General features: G+C 36.3%; 1 pseudogene; it reads right to left on the minus strand.

The window, feature by feature from the left end:
* Positions 1–1048: 1048 nt before the first annotated feature.
* On the minus strand, positions 1049–4930 carry LOC149171642 (uncharacterized; annotated as a pseudogene).
* Positions 4931–6802: the final 1872 nt, after the last annotated feature.

The raw sequence follows: 6802 nt of genomic DNA on the forward strand, positions 1-6802 counted from the left end.
TGGTGTTTACGTTGACGTCTATATAAAAGAACAACCATCTACCGAAACGCATTGGTACCAACCACTGCAACCACTAGTGTACTAGGATTTCCTTCGTGTACATGGTTCAGTCAACCATTATCTACATACCTGTACGTGCAAATCCCCCACCATCGTCATCATCACCGGTTTTCTTGGATTACCCATAATGATGCTCAAGGTTTTATCCACTTACCCTACACCATGTCGAGGGTTTTTTCGGCTAACCCTAAACTATGCCTACAAGAATCCTTGTCCACTTCACTCTCATATGTGGTTTCTGGCTTACCACAAACCTACGTTGCAAAGTATTTTCTAGCTTACCACAAGCCTACACTTACATACACTGTCACAAGTGGTTTTTGGCTTACCAAAAACCTACACTTACACAGTCGTTTTTGGCTTACCACAAACTTGCATTTACAAAGTGGTTTTAATATTATCATGAAATTTATGGGGGTACACATGCCTTATCAGTCTTATATTTCACACTCCAGCCCATGGCGTTACCAGGCACATACTTTACAAAGACCACTATAAAACACCATAAACTTGCTTACAATCAAGAGGTGCGACTCATAATACAACATGCGAGTGAGTCTATCCCACAAACTCACACAAGCTTTCACTGCGTTATCCATCATCTCCTAATTGTTGCATAAAACTAATATTCATTTCACTTCAAAATTATTATCCACCACAGAGTGTCTTTGGTATCCTCTTTCTTTTTTAGTTTAATTGTTGTCTTGGATTCACATGCACGGTTTGTTGGAGTAGCTAATTCTAAAAAACCAACTCCATTGAGTTAGCTAAGCTCAATGTAAATATTTCTAGTTCCAAAACATTTATAAACACCACTATTTGTTTTTCTTTGGAGTTTCTAAACATGCAATTATAATTATTTCTAACAAATTCCATTTCTACATTGAGTTGATTAGGCTCAACGTATTTATCTTTCCAAATTCCACGTAAATTTAGAAAAAGTACTTTTAATTTTACCATGGCATAAGATTACTGAATGGACTCCAAGTCAATTGTGATCCAGGTACACCTCGAAGCTATCAGAGGAGAGTTTGTAATTGTAAGGTTATGATAAAAGGATATGAATACTTCAGACGGTCTCACTGGAGTTTTGCAGGCCCTTTCCAATTCGATATACATATGACATATGCGTTATTCGCTACAATATCTGCCATGAAACTTGATCGGTCCCAGTCACCAAGCCGCTCTAGTAAATGATCTAGGATCTCACCTGCAACTTTCTCCATAGCACTCCAATAATATCCCAATACACAACTAAGGTTGCCACATCCCTCATGTTGTACATTTATGATAAAGACTTCAATCTGGTTTGCCTCTTTTTCCAACCAAAACGATTCATGCGTCACCTAAGCACTAGTATCACATCCACTATCCTCGAATCCAAAAGGAGATTCCAAATACCTTGACACCACTTCCTTTTTCTCTAGAGCGAGCTTAAAATATCCACTACATTCCTTCTCGACCCTCTCCACCACATCGCAAGAAAAGTCGTGGTTTAACACTTGAAAGACCCTGAACTCCATAGTAGAGTTGATGATCCTATGCAACAAATAATCCCTCGTCGAAGACAAATCAATAATAGGAGGATCACACTCCCTCACACTCATCTCATGAGGGATTTCAGGAAAAAACAGACTCAAAATGTTGAGTGTTTTCTCAAGAAAATATGAGAAAGCGTCGTTACTAATTGAGGTACTAGAGGAGGAGTTTTCACCTCCTTGGCTCGACGTCGCGGGGGGGCACCAAGAGCCACACAGAGTATTTATCCTTTCTGCAAATTTTTTGAATACTGAAGAGGCTGAGTAAGCGATGTTGTATTACCATGGGAAATTCCAATAGCGCCAGAGTCAGGCTTAACGTCAGAATGACTAGACACAACTTATTCGCCAAACCGATCATGCTGATATACGATCCTCAAATGTGTGATTATCATAATCACTCTCATTGACAGAACAACATGAAAAACTATCTAATGGTTTACGTTCGTATTGGTCAAAACTGCTACCGATGTTTGCAGAGTTAGGGAGATAAGATACCTTGTCTTAAAAACCCCATTGTAGATTAGTTATAGAGTCCTTCTTACTCTGATGATCGCCAGTGGAATAACCTCGATTAAAGGAACTTCCCCAGTTTGTTACAATGTTTTGCTTCTTGCGGACACCTCTATTTGCAATCTTCAAAACTCCGGTGTTGGGGGCGGAAGGAAAAGGAAGATATGATGGAATGGAAAACCCATAGACCTTCTAAACCCCCACGGATGCAGACAGAGCTCTATGATTAAACAAACCACCAACAAGCTTAGCCTGAATCAATGGAAAAATAAACATTCGCTAAACTCTTTATTTCCCTCGACCCGATAGGGGCCAAGGCCCAGGGCTATATGGGCTATGATAACAATTTTGGAAAATTGATCACCATATTAATTAATTAAATAATGTTACATAAGAATAAATGTAGTGTTGTCTCATGATAGGTAAATTGTATATGACACATAATCACTTAGTTGAGATAATATCCCAACCACACACCAATGTATGAAACATCTAAGGAATATGAAGAAACTCCTTTACATAGAAATAATCACAACTGAGACAAGTAGAAATTATGTTTTCCAAGTTTCCGAGTGTTTAAATTTGGGAAATGGAAAACCAAAAGAATCATACCCACCCTCCCAAATCTAAAGAACCACACTCACCATCAACAATTTTACAAGACTCCTTCCGCCAACTTAGACACAACTCCTCTAGCTAGCTTCATGTCTGATGCTATACATAGCATTATTTTCACTCCTATCATATTCTATCCTTTATATATATCAAATTTTTTAGCAATAAGCCCATTTCTTCACTGCATCCAAACTATCATCTTCGTCTAGTATGCACACAACCTCTATTTTCCGTGTTTGAATCTCCAAGTCGTCTTTCAATTATGTCTAAGACTCTTAAAAAATGCAGCCAAGAACCTAAATCTCTACCGGCCTCCACTAATGTCCCGGAGGTGAAATGGTTTCAGGCTGAAGAAATGTACCAGATTTGTCATCTTTTACAATTAGACAAAACCCTATTGTTGGAAAGGCAGAGGTGGTAAGGCACAAAATACCACATACTTTCACACACAAAAACAATATGAGTTGTGATTCTTCTATTGATCACACAAAACTTGATGATTACAGTGAACTCGATGAGGGGTATTTAAAATTTTTCATCTAGTGACTTGCTTAGAATAACTTCACATGCACACACACTCTAAATTCAACTTTTCCCAAAATATGAATTAACCCGAACTCATTCGACTTAACTTCGTTAACTGACTCTCAAAATTTAGCCAACTCTTGCATGTGGGAGTAATTACAATTTCCAAGACACCCCTTAATTACGAACATATGACTCAACTATGCCTGCTAGAAATACAATATAAATTGACTCATCACTCAAACATGATTACTGGTCTAAGTCTCAGTTAGGCTTACAATGACTCAAAACTTTTACACATTTCTTTTTCGTTTCTTTCAAATTTTATACCCTCGGAATTATTTCATTCTCTGTTGTGCATTCTTGTCGTAGGATCCATATTTCTTTACTTGTTGCTGCTGCAATGTTTCTCTGGATTTTCTTGAATTTGATCTGAGTGGGTATTCTACAACTTCCTCTTCAAATATTCGTTCGACTGTGGGCTACTATTGGAACTCTTCATCTTCAAATTGTGCTCTTCACGCTCCTTCTTCTGCTTCACATCCCTGGCTTTATTTCTACCATATTTCTTGATAGCATAATCTTATTTCTTCTTGACTTCATTGTTGAAAAATAGTTTTAATGAATTATTCCTTGTTTTTAGAAACTTCCATATCCTTCTCTTCACTTTCATCATCAGACACTGTTGTTTTTTTCCTATAATATGCACACTCAAGATCATTATTCACTATTTCATTCAATTCTTTTATTCCAGCTACTGCTTTAAGACTCATCCATTTGTTAAATTGGCTTATGAATTCATTCTTCAATGAGGTTCAAATGTGCATCAAACTTATTAGCAACTTTATTTTCAACTTCTGCTCCCACGCTATTTTAAACACCTGCACATTAAAGAACAATGTTAAAACAATCTTTGTTATGCTCTTTAGTGAAAGCTTCTTGCTCTACCTCTTTCTTCTCTGCTTATTTTGTTTGGTCATTTCAACATCATTTTCATTTTCTACCCTTTTACCAACCTCTTCTACTACAAACATGTTGTCTTCCACCTGGCTTCTAGACACAAGTGGGCTTCTCTCATCAAATAAAAACATGTCAATGCTTTCCTTTTATTGCATCATGTGCAACTAGTCATCACGAGTTAAATTATCTTCATCAAATTTAACATCAACAATTCCAATCGTTGGATCCACCAAACCACTTGTTGCTCTATTGATAGCTTTATTTATGCCAAACTCAGCAGTTGCTTGTTCACACACTACTTCATGAGAAGTTCCAACGGCTTCATAACTTGCTACTACAATGACAACTTCAACCTCCAATTCTTCATCAAACATGGTGCTTACCATATTGCCACGATCAATCCATTTTTCAAAAAAGAAACCACACATACCATCAACATATTGTTCTTCTACCCTATGGTGGGATATCTGAGAATACATTTGTTCATTAAGAATTTCAACGTCACCAAATTCATTAGTTGCAGCTGGATTCACCAATGCACATCTCACTTGACAGTCATCATCTACATGTGTTTCGTTATAGTGAGATTCACCAGCATCTGCACCATCCACACTATAGTGGAGTTCTTGAACATTTATATGTTCTTTCTCTACTTTACATATAGATACTTCAACTTCTTTCTCTGCAATGTTTGTTGCATCTTCTTCGTCTATATGCATGTCTTCGTAATGGGTTTCACTTTGTTAGTCTTCATGATCATCATCCACCTTTGAGTAGGATTCTCCAAGCTCTGTTATCTTCTTAGAGTCTTGCTCATCTACTCTCATATTTGCGATTGACTTCTCTACCTGTGACATAACCTGCTACTGTATGTCACTCCCCCTTGCACCAAATCCTTCTTCCAAGATCTTCCATGCTTCCTTAGAAGTTGTAGCTTTTGCTATATTTCACAAACACTTCTCATCCAATGTTTGTTTTATAAAATTCAATGCTAAAACATCACATACTTCATCATATAGGCTATTAGACTTGTACTCAATTAACTCTTTAGCTCGAAGAAAATTTAGCATTTTGATAACCCAATGTTCAAAATAATTACCAGCAAACATAGGAGGTGGTAGTAGATCAGAGCTATACTAATCAACCTCGATTTCTTTTTTGTCTTCTCATAGACTTCTCAGTTCCTTGGTTGCAGTGTGAACCTCTCTAAACATAGAAACGATCTCTGCCTCTTCTTTCCGACCCATGACTATTGTTTTTCCTCTGTCTTATAGCTACATTCATGATTGCATGAGGTTATCTTCCATATCACCTAAAAAAAATATGATTTTAATGTACCCCTGTAAAGCACAATTTTCACCCAAAACACACTCTCATGCCTGACAAAACAACAAATTATTTACAAATAAACAAACATTAAAGCCCTAATCTTTATTTTCAATAAAACCCTTTTTTTTTGTTTTTAGTTTTAAATAAAATACAAAACCCTATTCTCTCTTTTTCAATAATTTTTTTTTTGAAATAAAACACCTCCTTATGTAAAAACTAAAGTTGTCTTTTTAATAAGCTTTAACTTCATATAAAAGCATTTTTCTCCTCTTGTTTAAATTGCCTTTAGATTTATGCCTTCATGGATAAAAGTGTCCTTTCATATACTTAAAGCATAAAATAAAACTTGCCCACCCATTAAAATCTTTAGACTCTTTAACTTTGTCCGCCAATAAACCTACACACGATTTTTAAACTTTGCGTTGAATATTATTGCCTTCGCGGATTTCTAGTGCTCCTTACAAACAGTTTATGAAGAAATATCTTCCTTTTGAAATGAGGCTTTGACTCTTACCTTTCGAAACCATCCACTTGCAAGGGTTGTCAGGGCATCTGCGACTGCTCAATCTCACGGCGACTTGTTCAGAAAATACTTATACGGGTTTACAAACTCCCGACAAACTCTATTTACGATCTCTGTAGATCAAACTAACTCGGCTACGACAGCTGAGAAACGTTAGCCCTTATCACTCGGCTCTGCAACATGCAGGTGCAGATACTCTGATTCTTTGAAAGCTTTGGCTTAACCTCTTTTTATACTAATTTGTTAGAAAAGCAGAGGAGGTATGTCACAAAATTTCGCACTCAAAAATCATGAGTGGTAGCTTTTTTTTATTGATGATAAAAATTTTAATGATTACAATAATGGGTCTTTATTTCATCTAATGGATCATCCACAATAATTTCACATAGACATACATTTTAAATTTGACTTTTTCTAAAATATGACTTAACTCTAACTCAGTTGATGGGTATTTAAAGTTTTTCATCTAGTGAATCATCCCTAATAACTTCACATAAGTACACACTTTAAATTTGACTTTTTCCAAAATATAACTTAACTCTAACTCACTAGGCTTGACTCTGATAACGGACTCTCCCAATTTAACTAACTCTCGCATGCTGTAGTAATCCCAATTCCCAAATATTACTTAAATCACAGTCACTCTACTTGACTAGGTTAATTTGACTAACTGAAATAATTACAATTTCCAACATCTATCACCAGAAAAGAGGGGAATATTTTGGCACGACTTCTTTCT

Source organism: Pinus tabuliformis, chromosome 4_2, assembly GCF_031772625.1.
Source record: "Pinus tabuliformis cultivar Carrire ecotype Pingquan chromosome 4_2, CPIR1, whole genome shotgun sequence".
Classification (NCBI taxonomy): Eukaryota; Viridiplantae; Streptophyta; class Pinopsida; order Pinales; family Pinaceae; genus Pinus; species Pinus tabuliformis.